The following is a 16,713-nucleotide window of genomic DNA, read 5'->3' as shown; positions in this document are numbered from 1 at the left end:
TACCAAGTCCCTTCAGAAAAATATCTTCCATTGTCCAACCCATGATCTGGCAGTTTGTATCTTAAGCCTTTCTTGGCTTCTGTGATTCCAAAAACGTTGACGGCTGACATGTCTCTTAAGTTTAGTTGTGGTGTCTCCAAGGGAAGGTTCAGGACCTACACTAAGCAAACCATCACCCCATCCGGACTGCACATGTTTCTGGCAGCAGCCTTGTGGATTGTTGTTGTTGTTATGTGCCGTCGAGTTGTTTGCGACTCATAGCGACCCTATATACAACAGCCCTAAACCCCGCTCTATCCTGTGCCAATCGCATTGCCTTTGACACACCCATCCCGATTACCCCAGTCACTGAAACGATCCACTTCATAGAGGGTCTTCCCCTCCTGTGCTGTCCCTCTACTCTACACAGCATGATATCCCTCTCCAAAGACCTGTCTCTCCTTGCAACATGTCCAAAGTATGTCAGACGAAACCCCAGAATCCTTGCCTCCAAGGAGTAGCCTGGTTTAACTCTCTCTAGGATGAATCTGTTTATTTTCTTGGCAGTCCATGGTACATTCAATACTCTTCTCCAGCACCACAAAGCCTTGTGGATTAGGTTGACAAAATTATCAAGGGACTACTCTGTCCTTCAGTTTTCTCAATCACAGGGGGAAAAGAACTTGGTTAGGACAAGAGCAAAGTCAGTTGTTTTCTTAGAAAGAAAAGTTGTATCAAAACTCAGAAAATATTATTAGGGAAAATAATCCAAAATTGGAAATTCTCTCTTCAGTTTTTTTTCCCTTCTTTCTATTAACATTCACCTTCTCACTTCCTGATGTTTGAGGAAATGTTGAATCCATGTAATAGGGAGCCCTCATGGCCTAGTAGCAAGAAGTCGTGCTGCAATCTCAAAGGTATGCGGGGAGAAGGAAGGGCAATCTCCTTCTGTGTGATTAAAAGCCTCTGAAAACCCACCAAAGGGTCAGCTATGGGTCGGTTCTGACTCCAGGGCACACAACAACAACAACAACAATATGCAATAGTTCTCTAGGATTATGGAGAAAGTATCTGTAAATATTGCTTTAGTTCAGCCTCCATGCTAACAGATAAAGCAGACCTTATTAGTAAACTGTATACAGACAAAAAGACAGTTGTTTGAACATAACAAAGGGACAGAGCATGATTGAAAATCAGAAAAGCAAGCTGAAGAACTCCAAGAAGTGGTGCTCAGATGTTGATGAACTGAGTTTAAGATTCAGAGCAAGAAATGACACAGTGGTTGCAACAATGTGCTCAAACACAGCAATGGCTGTGCAGGACCAGACTCTTATAAGTATGGTTGTTGTGAGCTGGAACAAACTCAACAGTTCCTAACACCATTGCCACACACACACACACACACACACACACACACACACACACACACACATATTCTTGTATATAAACTGCCCTCATGAAAAAAACCCCAACAAACAATATCAGAAAAGCTGCATGCTAGTGTTCTATCTTTCTACTATCCTCATTCAAGCTATATACACAGCCTTAGCAATTGAGCAAGACTTGTTATATATTTGCAATATACAGAAGATACCACCTTGCTTGCTAAAGTGAAGAAGACTGAAAGCACTGATGAAGACCATGGAACATACTCCTACAAAAAGGAAACATAACCCTTCAGAACTGAATCAGCAAGCCGCATCATTATAAATGAGGAGAAAAAATTGAAGTTGCCAAAGGATACACTTACTTGGAACCACAAAGAAAAAATATTTGGAAATACCATTTCAGACAAGGGTCTCATATCAAAAGCTTACAGAATTCTCAGGGCCTCCACAAGAAAGACCAATAATACAATTACAAAATGGACAAAAGATGTGGAAAGACTTTTCAGAGAGAAAGCTATTCAGGTGGCCAACAGACAAGTGAAAAAATGCTCAAAATAAACGGCAGTAAGAGAGATGCAAATCAAAACCACATTGAGAAACCACCTCACTCACCCCAGTAGCAGTGGCAAAGTTTAATAGGACAGCAAGTAAAGAATATTGGAAAGAAAATGCATAGATTTGAACTCTCATATGCTGTTGGTAAGATTGTAAAATAGTACAACCTTTCTAGAAGGCTGTTTGGCATTTCCTCAGAAAGCTGAACATAGAAATCCCTTATGACTCAGCTATTCCACTTCTTGGAGTATATGCCTAGAAAATGAGAACTGAGGAACAAATGAAGATTTGTATACCAATCTTTGTACACTAATTTGTACACAATCTTTACAGCGGCATTATTCATTATCACAAGAACATGGAAACAGCCCAAATGTCCATCAACAAGCAAATGGATTGAGAAATTATGGTACATTCACATGATGGAATACTATGCAGCGCACAGGAGTAATGATTTTGAAAATCACTACCTAACTTGGGAGGAACTGGAGAGCTTCATGGTAAGTCAACTACCTCAGTCCCATAAACAAATACTATATAAGATCATTCTTTTAGAAATAGAAAGACAACTAGTAAAACATGTATGAGGATCCAAGGGGGAGAGGGAAGGAGCAGAGGTGTGAGGATGGGTGGGTAGGTAATCATAAGGTTGCACAATTTGATGGGTAGAGGGAGGAGTGGGTAAAGCAAATAGGAAAGATCCAGTGTGAAAAACAATGTATATGAACTTTGTAAGTAAACCAGTATAAAAGAAAGATGTTATTTTTTAAAAAAGTTGCATTGGAAAACTGATCTCTTTAAACTGTTAAATTGACTTTGAAAATTAAGGTGTGCTTGACTCAAGTGTTTTTTTCAGTTGCCTCAGATGAATGTGAAAACTGAACAGTGAATTTGTTGTGGTTTTGTACCATTGACTTGGAATCAACTCACAGCTAAGTGTACTGTGGGTTTTCAGAGGCAATAAATCTCATGGGAGGGGACTGCCCATCTTTCTCTTGTGAAGCAGTTGGTGAATTTGAACCACGTACCTTTGAGCTGACTGTGAAACTCCGTATCCCTAAACCACAAGTGCTCCCCAGTGAATAAATAAAGGAGGCAAAAAGAATTGATGCATTTGAATTGTGGTGTTGGTGAAAAATATTGAATATACTGCAGATGGTCAAAAGGATGAAGAAATATGGGTTGGCAGAAGAACAAGAAAATACTCCTTAGAAATAAATGTGATGAGAGTTTTTGTCTTAAGAACTTTGGACATATTATCAGAAGGGACAAGTTCTTAGAGAAAGGCATCATGTTTGGAAAAGTACAGGATAGGTGAAAAAAGAGAAAGACCCTCAAAGAAATGCATTAACATAGCGGCTGCAATAATGTGCTCAATCACAGTAATAATTATGAGCAGAGCTCTGGACCAGGCAGTGTTTTGTCCTGTCATACACAGTATCATCAAGAGTCATAAGGCACTTGAAAAAAACTAAACAAAAACAGCAAAGTGGATCTACTTGTCCCAGGTTACAGACACCCTCAATTTTCCTTCTAAGTTACGGCAGGCAGAGTTAGAACTCTCTACAGGTGTTGAGTTGTCACTTTGGTGAGGAGTATTGCATATAATATGGTTGACAAAAATAACAAGCAAATCTGTCTTGGAGGAAGTGCAATCAAAGTTTCCCTTAGAGACAAAAATGGTGAAACTCCGTCCTGCGCACTTTGGGCGTGTTGACTGGAGGAGCTATTCCTTGGAAAAAGACACCTTGACTGTAAAGGCAGAGGGTCAGCAAAAGGGAGGAAAGCCCTCAGAGACAGATTGACCCAGTGACCACAACCAAGTGGGCATGTCAGACATTAGCATCATTCAGGATCTCTATGACTCTAAGTCAACTTGACAGCACCTAACAACAACACAGATGTTGACGTCCTGGTCCCAGACACCTGTATATGAGTTTTCATGGTGAAAGAGACTTTGCATATGTGTTTAAACTAAGGATTGTGAACTAGGAAGGTTAAATGCTGGATTATCCAGTAAGCAAGGAAAATATTTGCTTAGGGTATCAATGAAATAGAGATAACCAAAACAAAGACTCATAGAAACCATGATAAAAAAACAAATGCCTCAGTCAAAGGGAACTGGCAGAGCACTAAATGAAATTGATACCATTTTATAAATTTTGTATAACAGTTGCATTCCCCCCCCCCATTTTGGACTGTTCAAGTATAGCCTCACATTCAGTGCTCTCCCATCAATAATACCAATAATGTGCCAGAAGCACTACAATGTAATAACTAATATCTAGTCCTGTCCAAAGTAACTATCAGGTTAACCTTAAGTATAGATTTTTAGTTGTATCCTACTCTTTACAATCACCTTCACCTGTCTTGAGGATCAACCGTAGTCGAACAACTGTGAAGATACAGCATTAAAGGGCATATGGATACTGACTGCAAAAGTTTCAGTCTTATTTCAAAATGAGTAGTACTAGGAGAGAGCTACAAAGATGTACCAACATATCTGTCATACAACAAATGAATGAAATAATTTCTGACAGTCCTGTATTATTTCTTAAAGCAAAATTACATGTTCCAAACAGATTTTTAGTAAATATTTTTCAAAGAAAAATTTTTGTCTCAACGTTTCATTTTTTTATTTATAATAATTCAAATGCATTTGCTGAGATAAAATAAAATTTTAAAAGTGACTTAATTTTACATCCAGGAAAATGAAGTGGAAACAGCCAAGTAGAGTGTAAAAGAGACTGAGTAAGATGGGTTCAATAATGTATACTGCACTGAAACAGAGGAGGGAGAAAACTGTTTAAAAGAGATATATGACTAGGTATTTCTGTCATCACAGGAGTCTAGAGCGATGGCTCCATGGTGGAGGGGACCTGGGGGAGGGTTTGTAAAACAATGAAAGAATCTTTTCTTTTACTTTTCCATAATTTTTGACTCATGTACTTATAACTTGTTAGTCAAATTTGTGTCTTCTAGGTTGCAACACCCTCATGATACATCTTCAAGGATATGAACATGTACAGCCAAGCACAATCAATAAGAGTGCATCTAAATTCCAAAATCAATCTCCATAATAGTCTATGTGTTTCCTACTGCCAAAGGGGCCCTTTAGAGTAGTGAGAGAAGATCTTCACCCTGAAACCCACAGCGTCCCTTTTCAGCAGGAAGTAGCTAAGAGAATACGCCGTCCCCTTTTCCTTATGAATCAGGGTGAAGTCTCTCTCAGGGAGGAATGATAGGGAATGGCAAAGGACACACCGACAAAGGAGATTAATCAGAACTGACTTTGACAAGCACTGTGGCAATTGGACAATTAAAACAGACATTTCGGATGGCAGGGAAGAAGAACAAACTGGGGAGGAGGGTGGAGAGAATGGTGCGGCAATGAAGGAGTGAAAGCCCAGAATCCCTGTGGGTGTTCATTGAAACTAATAAAATTTAATAATAATAAAAAAATATAAATGTAAATTCACAAAAAGTAAAAGAAAATCATTGGCAGAAGACTCATCAACACTCTGGATTTTGCAGGTGACACAACCTCACTTGCTAAAACTGAGGAGGACCTGAAGAATTTGCTGCAGAATGTCAAAGACCGTAGTCTTCAATATGGATTTAAGATCAAGAAAACAAAGATTCCCACCACTGGGCCAACTGGCAGCTTCACAATAAACAAAAAAGAGACTGAGATTGCTAGCAATTTCAGCTTGTTTGGTTCCACAATCAACACTCTTGGCACCAGCAGTCAGCCAAAAAATCAAAAGACAAATTGCAATAGACGAATAGACAAATCTGCTGTCAGGGACCTCTCTAGAGTATGGAAGAGTAATGATGTCAATCTAGAGACTAAGGTGTACCTGATTCAGGCCATGGTCTTCACAATTATTTGCTATGCATCAGAGAGCTGGACAATAATGTAAGATCATAGAATAAGGATCGATGCCATTGAATTGTGGTGCTGGAGAAGAGGGTTGAACATACTATGGACTGCCAGGAGAATAAACAGGGTTGTCCTGAAGAGGGTGGAAAATAGCTGGAGGCAAGGATATTTTTTCTTTTTTTAAAAAAGTTTAATTGGTTTGCATATAATCATTCACATACATCATGTTTTGTACATGTACCTTGTGTTTTCATATTCATTGTATTTTATATCATTAACTACCATTGCTCTATGCCTATTATCACCTCATCTTTTCAAGCCCCCATTTATTAAATCTTTACTACATGCCAAGCACTGTACTAAATGTTCCACATATTTCATTGTTCGGGTTTCAGAATAAATCTGTGAAGTATTATTCTTATACCAATTAGGAAGAAAAGTTTAGAGCTTTTGACCAGAATAACTCCAGCTCTTTGCACATATCATTACAATGCTTTGTCTTCCTGGGCTGCCCTTTGAAATCTTCTTTCAGCTGTTTGACTTCTCTATTTCTTCCCATTGCTTTGGCTTTTCGGTGCTCTAGTGCAATATTCCAGCAGAAAGTACAGAGGTGAAGAAACTTATTATCACTCAATAGTATTATCTGGATCATTATCATTAATAAAATATTATCATCTACTGGCTCCCATTTCCTTATAAATGAAATCACGCTTTCTAAGTTCCCTCGCTGCTTCTCAGTGCTATAATTCTGACTGATCAGATCCTCTTAAGTTACCATGGTAACAAGGTTGCTATGGGGATGCTGCAATTAAAGCTTGCTTAGACCATTGATTCTGGACATAGGCTTGAGCCACCAACTTTGGCGAGCTACCCTTTTTTACCCAGATGCATACATGCATATCCATAAAAAGATGTCTGGAGTGGTCCTTAGCACTTTGGCACTTACTAGTTACTTCTGATGGGGGATGGTGGTTTGGTGAGACGTTTTTCCTACATTTGACTGAGCCTTAATTTCCTCAGCTATGGAGAAGAAAGGTGACTGTTTCATAGATTGCCAAAAGAACAGAGTTATGTCTTGCAGAAGGTGCAGCCAGAATTCTCCTTGAAGGCAAAAATAATGAAGCTTTGTCTCATATACTTTGGGTATGTTGCTAGGAGTTGCTATTTCTTGGAGAGAGGCATCACAATTGGGAAGGTGAAGGAATAACGAAGGAGAGGAGGACCATCAACCAAGAGGGTTGACACAATGGCTGTGGCAATGGGCTTGAGTGAATCAGAGATTGTGAAGATGGCACAGGACAAGACTATATCTGTTGTTTGTAGGGTGGCTATGAGTTACACTCAATTTGATGGCACCTAACAACAACAACAACATGAAATAGTTATGATGTTTATTACTCTCATTAACTTATTGTAAAGAGGCTTTTGGTATCAGGCATGTTCAAACCAAAGTTAGTTTTCATTCATGGGCTGTTGTGTACATTCTCACAGCTAGGGATTGGATCGTATCTGAAGACCCTTCAAAAAGAGGCTCTGCAATGTAAGCCTCACACTTTCTTGGGGCTTGTTAAAGTACAGACACCGAGGCTCCACCTGAGCCAGCTGAGATGGCACCCTAATATCAGAATTTTTTTTAAAGCTTCCTCAAATTGTTATACCTCTTTTGTGAGGAAGCTTTCCCAAGCTACTGATTACTGATTTCTCTGGTTTCAACTCATGGACTGGTTTGCAAGTCCTTTCCTTTCCTCTGAAAAGTTTATCCCAGTCACTTTGAGATTTTTAAACAAGCTGGGGATGTTGCCACCTCTCTCCTTCAAAAAAGATAAACAAAACAATAATAAACCATACTTTAAAATATCCCAACACCAGAGAGAGATATAGGTGAGGAAAGTCTTTCTCACGTCCTTCCTGTATCTGCTGTCTTTCTCACATGCAACTTCCATAAACTATGTCAATTACTATACTACACAGAAGCAAGTTTGAGAAGCCAGGCATTAACATTATTTGTACAAATATAAAAGAGTTCTAGGAAGAAAAAGATACATTTTTTCCATTTAACTGTTTACAGGTATATGTAGTTGTGTGCCGTAGAGTCAGAACTAGCCCATAGCTGACCGTCTGGCAGGTTTTCAGATGCCATTAATTGCACAGGAGAAGACTGCCCATCCTTTTCCCATGGAGCAGCTGGTGGCTTCGAACCACACGCTTTTGAGATTGCAGGGCAGATTCTTGCCACTAGCCACCAGAGTTCCCTTCACAGGTATATACCCTTAATATGTTACAGTGGTACACAACAATATGAAGGGGTTTTGTTTCATATAAATAGGCTCATTCTATACATATTGATCTGTAATTTGGTTTTTAACTACATAACAATATGATTTGAAGATTTTTCTGGATTAGTGGAATAGACCAACTTCAATCTTTTTGATTGATTTTATGCCTTCTTGTCATTGTCACATGCCATCAACCCAACTACAATTCATGGCAACCCTATGAACAATAGCTCTGAACCTTGCCCTAACTGGGACCCATGCTCGGGCTCGTTATCACAGTCACTATGTCAACCCATCTCACCGAGGATCTTCTCTCTTTTGAGGACCCTCTACTTTCCAAGCATAATATTCTTTTCCAAGCACTGGCCCCTCTTAAAAATATGCCAATATATGAGATGATATTTTACCATCTTTGTCTCTCTAAGAGACACCAATTTCAATTCTACCAAGAGAGATTTGTTTGTTTTTTCTGGAAGTTCGTGATATAGTCAGTATTCTTCACCAATATCACAATTCAAAGACATTGATTGTTCTTCACTCTTTCTTATATTTTATTCATGTATATGTATATATATTATTTCACATGTATTTGAAATAATTTAAATTATTGTGATTTGGATTAGGCATATCTTAGTCTTTAAATTGATAGCCTTGTACTTGATCACTTTAAAGGGGTCCTTAGCAGCAGATTTGCTCAATGTAGCACATCTTTTGATTTCTTGACTGCTTCCACCATAGGTATCAGATCTGCAGTCAACACCCTGGCACCAGCAGTCAGTAAATCAAAACAAGTTAAACTGGGAAAATCTGTTGTTAGGGACCTCTTCTTCTTTTTTTTTTCTCAATTTTTTTTATTATTAATTTTAATGAAAATTTACAGAGACTTTGGATTTCCATTCATTCATTGTTGCACTTTTCTCCCTACTCACCCCTCACCCCAAGTTCATGCTTCTCTTTGAAAAGTAAAAGAAAAACTCCTTCATTGTTTTACAATCTCTCCCCCCAGGTTCACTCCACTACTCACCCTTCGTTGGGGACTCCTGTCATGACAATAATACCTAATCACATAACCCTTTTAAACCGTTTTCTCCCTTATCTGTTTCAATGTAGTATACATTATTGAACCCATCTTTCTCAGTCACCCCCAACCCTGATGTCAATCCTGATTTACAACAGTGGCACCATGCAGTATTTGTCCTTTTGTGACTGGGATATTTCACTCAGCATAATGTCCTCCAGGGTCACCCATTTTGCATAATATTTCTTGACGTCCTTGTTTTTCAATGCAGCGTAGTATTCCATTGTGTGAATATACCATAGCTTCTCTATCCATTCATTTGTTGATGGCTATGGACCTCTTCTTAGTGCTAAAGAGCAGCAATATCAGACTACAGACTAAAGTGTACCTGATCCAGACTATGGTCTTCTCTATTGTTTGCTGTGCATCTGAGAACTGGACAATAAATAAGGATGACAGAAGAAGAATTTATGCCCTTGAGTTGTGGTGCTAGAGAAGAATATTTTGCATACCATGGACTGCTATGAGAACAGGACTGCTAAGAGAGCAAACGCGGCTGTCCTGAAACCAGGTTGCTCCTTGGAAGCACAGATTTTGAAACTCTGTCTCACATAATTTGGGTAGACTGCCAGGAGAGACCATTGCTTAGAGAAGGACATGATGCTTAGAAAAGTAAAGGATCACCCCTTTCCTCAGTTGCCGCTAACGTGCTCGATCCTTCTGAGGAAGCTAAGGCTGCGTTGTGGTGAGGCCCTCACTTCATCTGGCGACTAGCGTTGGGCAGCCTTCAGCCTAGTATCACCGCACCATGGTCTCCGTCTCTGAGCTCGACTGCATCTACTCTGCCCTCATCCTGCACTACGATGAGGTGACAGTCTCGGAGGATAAAATCAATGCCCTCATTAAGGCAGCCAGTGTCAACGTTGAATATTACTGGCCTGGCTTGTTTGCAAAGGCTCTGGAAAATGTCAACATTGGGAGCCTCATCTGCAATGTGGGCGCTGGTGGACCTGCCCCAGCAGCCGGGGACACACCGGCTGGAGGACCTGCCTCCCACCCCCACCCCGGTGCTGCTCCAGCTGAGGAGAAGAAAGTGGAAGCAAAGAAAAAGAATCTGAAGAGTCTGATGATGACATGGGATCTGGTCTTTTTGACTAAATCCCTTTAGTAACACGTTCAATAAAAATCTTGAACTCTTAAAAAAAAAAAAAAAGAAGAAGAAGTAAAGGGTCAGAGCAGAAGAGGAAGACCTAGAATGAGTTGGATGAATTGACATAGTGACTGTAGCAATGCGGTAAGGTTCAGAGCCATTTTACATAAGGTCATTCATTATGAGTACACTCCACAACACATAACAACAACTACCACCATAGATGTTGATTGTGGATCCAAGTAAAATTAAATCCTTGACAATGTCAGGTTATTTCCATCTATAGTGATGCTGCCTAATAGTTCGGTGGTGAAGATTTTTGCTTTCTTAATGTTGAGATGTATTAAAGACTGCAGTCAGTCTTTCAAGTGCTTCAAGTCTTCAATTTTCTGCAAACAAAATTGTCATCTGCATAAAATAGACTGTTGATGAGTCTTCCTCCAATTCTAATAGCTCATTTTATTAATATTATCCAGATTCTCAAATTATTTGCTCATAATGCAGATTGAATAGGTATGGAGAAAGAAACCCCAGCATGCACTTTTCCTAATTTTAAATCGGGCACTAAACCCTTATACCATTTGATTGACAGCTCCCTGGTCTATGTACAAGTTCTATATAAGAAAAATTAAGTATTCTGAAATTCTTACTCCTTTCAGTGTTTTCCATAATTTATTATGATCCACACAATCGAATGCAGTTGCATAATCAACTCAACTTATTGCTGTCAAGTCAGAACCGATGCTTAGCTGACCCTCCAGTGGGTTTTTAGAGTCTACAAATTGCAGGGGAGGAGGTTACCTGTCTTTCTCGTTCATAGCTGTTGGTGGCTTCAAATAGCCTGGCTTTAGGTTTAAAGTGCTCTTTCACCTATTTGATATTCTTTACTTTCAGCCAAGATCTATCTGGCCTCAGGTGATATTATTCTTCTTTCCACAACCTCCTCTTCTGAATCCAGCTTGTATTTCTGGTAGTACCTTGTTGAGCTTTTTTTGAATTATCTTCAGCAAGATTTTACTTGAATGCTATGTCCGTGATATTGTTTGATGATTTCCACATTCTGTTGGATCACCTTTCTTTAGGATGGGGGAACAGTATGGATCTTGTTGACCAGTTAACTGTTCCAAATTTTTTGGCATGTACTAGTGAGCATATCTAGAGTTTCTGATGTTTTCTGAAACTTCTCAGCTGGTATTTCACCAATTCTTGGGGCCTTATTTTTGCTATTATCTTAGAGACTTAACAGCTTAGACTTCTTAATTCAGTACCATTGTTTCTTGATCATATGTTAAATCCTGAAATGGTTCCGTGTTGACCAATTCTTTTTGTTTGAGTGACTGTGTATTCTTTCCACATTCTTTTACTGCTACCTGTTCCATTCACCATTCTGCCCAAAGAATCCTTCAATATTGCAACTCAAGATTTAAATTTTTTTCTTCAGTTCCTTCAGTTTGGGAAATGCAGAGCATTTTCTTCCCTGTTGGTTATCTAATTCCAACAATTTGCACGCTTGGGTGTAGTGCTTTGCTTTGTCATCTGGAGCTGCACTGTGAAATCTTCTGTTGGCTGTCTTTAGTATTTCTTTCCTTCCCTTGGGTTTCTTTTCTATACTATAGTGGCGGTTCTCAAATTTTGTAATTTCAGAACTCCTTAAAGATCTGAAAAATAATTTTAGACTCTGAAGAGTTCTCTGTTTTGTTTCAGAATGAATTATATCTATTGGTATTTGCCCTAATAGGAATGAAACAGAATAATATGAATTGCTTAAATTTTTTTTAAAATCATGTTTATTTAATTATATAGCATATCTTTATGAAAAATAACTATTTCAGAAATAATTAGGAGAAAAAAGGAAGTATATCTATATCTATCTATCTATCTATCTATTTATCTATCTATATATTATACATTCTCATATCAGCTTCTACTTTCAATCTGTTGTCATATTCTCCAGAGAACTCCAGTGGGCTTGCAAGAGACAATGAGAATGAAAAGGGCAAACAAAGTCTTTGGTATGACATTAGGCTAAGTTTTTCAAATGATTAATTTAGGCCTATCAGATTATCTAGAATAATCTCCTTTACTTAAAGTTAGCTGATTATGGATTTTCATCATGCTGAGGAAATCACAGCAGCATCTAGATTAGTGCTTGATTAGATAATTGGCAACGGTAGTCAAGTAGACAAACAAAACTGACTATTGAATTGGATCATATCTCAGATCAAATAAATGAAAATCTCTTGGCATACATCCAGGAGTCTACACACTGTGAACCCAAGATTGGAAGATAAGGTTGGCTGAAGCACAGCTGTCACAAAAGAAAGAGGCTGAGCAAACAGTGAAAGAATTCTCAGACTTCTAGGACCCATGGACATTTTCTTTCTCATTCTTCATTCATTCTCATGTGACGTTTCCCTCCAGGGAGTCCTTGGATTAGTCTGCATTCATGATCCTGAAGACTAGGCAATGACTCCAGCTTTGTGTCAAAATCTGGGAGACAAGAAAACTAGGCAACCGTGGTGTGAAAATGTCTCATAATGTGGACCTTTATACTTAAAATAGAATTCTTTTAGGTCCTTATCTAGTCTGTTAAAAATAAAACAAAACCAATCCTTAAAAAGAATATCTAGCATCACTGTCATTATTAGGTGCCTTCAAGACAACTGTGCCTTATAGTGACCCTCTGAACAGCAGATCTGAATGTTGCTCTATCCTCACCATCCTCAAGACCTCCACCAGGCTTGTGCCTATTATTATAATCACTGTGTCAGTCCATCTCATTGAGAGTTTTCCTCTCTTTTTGCCTATTCTTTTTTCCTAGTCTTTTTTCCAAGGACAGGCCCCTTCTGACAGACAATATGTCTAAAGTTTGTGAGAAGAGATTTCACTATTCTTGATTTCAAGGAGCACACTGGTTGCATTTCCTTCAAGACTGATTTGTTTGTTCTTTTGTCAATCCATTAATATATTTAATACTCTTCACCAGGACCACAGTTCAAAGGCATCAATTCTTTGATCTTCCTTATTCATTGTCCAACTTTCAGATGTATAGAGAATAATTGAGAAATGGTATAACCATTCTAGATGACAGTTTGGCGTTTCTTCAAAAGTTGATCATATAAACTCCGTATGACCCAGCTATGCCACTACTAGGAATATACCCCAAGGAAATTAGAACCGAAACACAAATGGAGATCTGTGCACTAATGTTCATAGCAACATTATTCACTATCACAAGAACATGGAAGCATCTCAAATGTCCAACCACAACTGAATAAATTGAGAAATTGTGATACATTTACACAATGGAATGCTACGCAACACTCAAGAGCAAAACTTTCAAAAAATATTACATAACTTGGGAGAGACTGGAGAGTATTATGCTGAGTGAACTCAGTCTCCTAAGGATAAATTGCATAAGACCATTTTTGTGAAAAATAGGATAACTAATAAAGCATTAATGGGGGAGTGGAGAAGGGGTGGGAACAGAGGAGTGAAGATGGGTAGGAGTGAAACCACATAGTTGTACAGTTTGGTGGGGGGAGGTACAGGGTGAAACAAATGGAGAGGATCTGGTGGAGACTTGAACAGATTGAGTAATGATGGGTAAGGTCCAAAGGAGATTAATTCTACAAAACATAATCCATGGGAATGATTGTATGAAACAAATCATGAATGAAGAATAGTGTGAAATACAGTGTTTATGAGCTTTGTGAGGAAATCACTATAAAATTTAAAAAATTCAAAAAGAAAGTAATTGAAAATGCCATAGTTTGAATCAGGGCACCTTAGTCTTGATTTTAATTTTTTTTCATTTTTCTACTAGTTTATTTACAAAATTAAAATACAAATTTGAACAATTTTTTTCAATTTTCCTCACCCATCAAATTATACAACCCAATGATTAATCCCCCTTCCCCCCTGCACATCCACATCCCTCTGCTTCCAGCCTCTTCCATCCCTCCTGGATCCTTATACTCATTCTACAATACCGGTTTTATACAATATTTATCCTTATGGGACTGAGTTAGTTCACTCAGCATAATGCTCTCCAGTCCCTTCCAAGTCAGGTAGTAATTTACAAAGTTATTGTTCCTGCGTGCTGCATAGTATTCCATTGTGTGAATGTCCCATACTTTCTCAATCCATTCCTTTGTGGTTGGACATTTGGGCTGTTTCTACATTCTTGCAATGGTGAGTAATGCTACTATGAACATTGGTGTACAAATCTCAGTTTGTGCCTCAGTTCTCATATTTTCAGGGTATATCCCAAGTAGTGGAATACCTGGGTCATATGGAATTTCTATGTTCAGCTTTTTGAGGAATCGACAAGCTGCCTTTCAGAATGGCTGCACCATTTTACAATCTCACCAACAATGTATAAGAGTTCCTTTCTCACCACATCCTCTCCAGCATCTATCACTTGCTGCCCTGTTAAACTTTGCCACTCTTACTGAAGTAAGATGGTACCTCATTGTAGTTTTGATTTGCATCTCTTTTATTGCAAGTGATTTGGAGCATTTCTTCAGTGTCTGTTTGCCATCGGGGCACCTTAGTCTTTAAACTGATCCTTGCTCTTTAGCACTTTGGAAAAGTCTTTGACAGTGGATTTTTCCAATGCAACACAACTTTTTGTTTTCTTGACTGCTGCTATAATAGTTGCTGATTGCGGATAAAGGTGAAATAAATTCCTACTCCCTTCTCTTCTGTGAGCGAATTAGAGTTTCCACAGTCAGTTCATATCAATTAAATAATAGCCAGCAGTCCCTCAGGAGGAAAGGGGGGAAAACCCTAAGTTTATAGATATAGCTAGATGAATCTTATTATAAAGTTTTGAGTTATTACATCCTGAGAGTGGAGGAGCTGAGACACAGTTTCTGGTGTTGGCCTCTTCTCTAGTCAGTATATCACAAAGTTAGATTTTCCCAGGCTAACATCTTCCTTTCACCATTTGTTGGTCCAGTATTCCCTGGAGTTCTTCATGTGTCTTAGTATCAATATTTTCCTGAATCTAGAAGCTTCCACATGAAAGAAACCTGTCCCTCTTCTTGCTCCTCCCTCCTTTCATCTCAGGCCATACCCTGGGAGAGCCCCTTAACATGTATCTATCTGGGTTATGACTAAAGATGTTAATCCCACCCTTAATCTATTTACAACTGATTGACTTATCACAGGAGTGGGGGGGAAGAATTACAAAACTACTGAATTTACATAATTGCATATGTTTATTTTTTAGAAACACAGTTCAATCCATGATAGTCCCCCAACTACCAACTACCAGGGGAAGGAACATTTTTTTCTATCTTAGTAAGACAAGAAATTCACTATGATATCAAAACCCTTTCACACAACAGATTTTTTTAATAGAATTTTGTACAATCAATGATTTAGTCATTGCAAGTATTTTTTATAAGAAACATACACACAGGCTATATAATGGATTTCACCTGATAGTGTGCATAGGAATCATATAGTTTATATGGAAATGTGGAAAGAATTGCTGGAGAAGTTCAATATCAACTGTGAAAACGAGGCCAGAACCAGGTTCTGATTGTGGAACAGACCACCAACTTCTTTGCATCATAGTCACCAGTTATCATTAACACACAATCTTTTGTTGTTGTGTATCATCAAACAGGATCCGACTGGCACAGGAGGAGATCACCTCTCCTTCTCCAGCGGAGCATCTGGTGGATTCGAACCGCGTGCCAAGGGCCTTAGGGATTACATCGCAGCTTCTTGCCACTAGGCCACCAGAGCTCCCTAACAAATAATCTTGATTGCACATTTCGTCAATTTCTGACTGCAAAATTTGAGAAAAAAATCTTATTCTCCTCTTTGGCTTTAGCTATTGGTTTACACACAACATATTTTTATAGATAAGAAGGAAAATGACTTAATTACTCAGAGGCTATCTATTATTTGGACATTCAAGGGCTAGCAAAGTCCTGCCATTGGGAAGGGCTGGGAATGATGGTATTCAGAGGAGAAGACTGAGCCTTCAGTGAGGTGAGATTCTTTCAAAAGTCAGTTTTCCTGCATTGGATAAATGTGGTTTTGAACCTAGTCTCTTGACTTCACAAAAGGAATTTCATCTATTGAGCAAATATTTTTAGTGAAGCTTTATTTAACACAATGTGAGGGAGCCGATGTTGGGTTATGCTTAAGGGAAAGACAAAAACTGGGAATAGTATTCTTGGGAAGCAATATTGAGAGAAGAACCATTTACTCAGTCAACAGAAATCAGTATGTCTTTGTAGAAGTCATTTCACCTACCCAAGCCTCAGTTTTCTCATCTGTAAACTTAACAGAAGTCTAATGGTTCATAAAGTCTCCATAGCAAGTCTCCATGCTTCCTTTCTGTTTTTAATATTTATTCCTTATGGTAATAACATGGTCCTGGTATAGGTCAAGCCATTTCACTTGTTTACTCATGAGCAAAAGAAGATAGATGAGAGAAAAAT

The 16,713-nt window shown here is 38.6% G+C and overlaps 1 pseudogene; it reads left to right on the top strand.

Annotated features, from left to right (window-relative positions):
• The first annotated feature begins 9,907 nt into the window (after positions 1-9,907).
• Positions 9,908-10,257, top strand: LOC102857796 (annotated as a pseudogene).
• The last annotated feature ends 6,456 nt before the right edge of the window (positions 10,258-16,713 follow it).

This window comes from Elephantulus edwardii, unplaced genomic scaffold (genome assembly GCF_000299155.1).
Source record: "Elephantulus edwardii isolate Elephantulus edwardi_28Jun2011 unplaced genomic scaffold, EleEdw1.0 scaffold00060, whole genome shotgun sequence".
NCBI classification, from domain to species: Eukaryota; Metazoa; Chordata; class Mammalia; order Macroscelidea; family Macroscelididae; genus Elephantulus; species Elephantulus edwardii.
The sequence above is the reverse complement of the archived record's forward strand: the minus strand, read 5'-3'. Positions and strand labels throughout refer to the sequence as shown.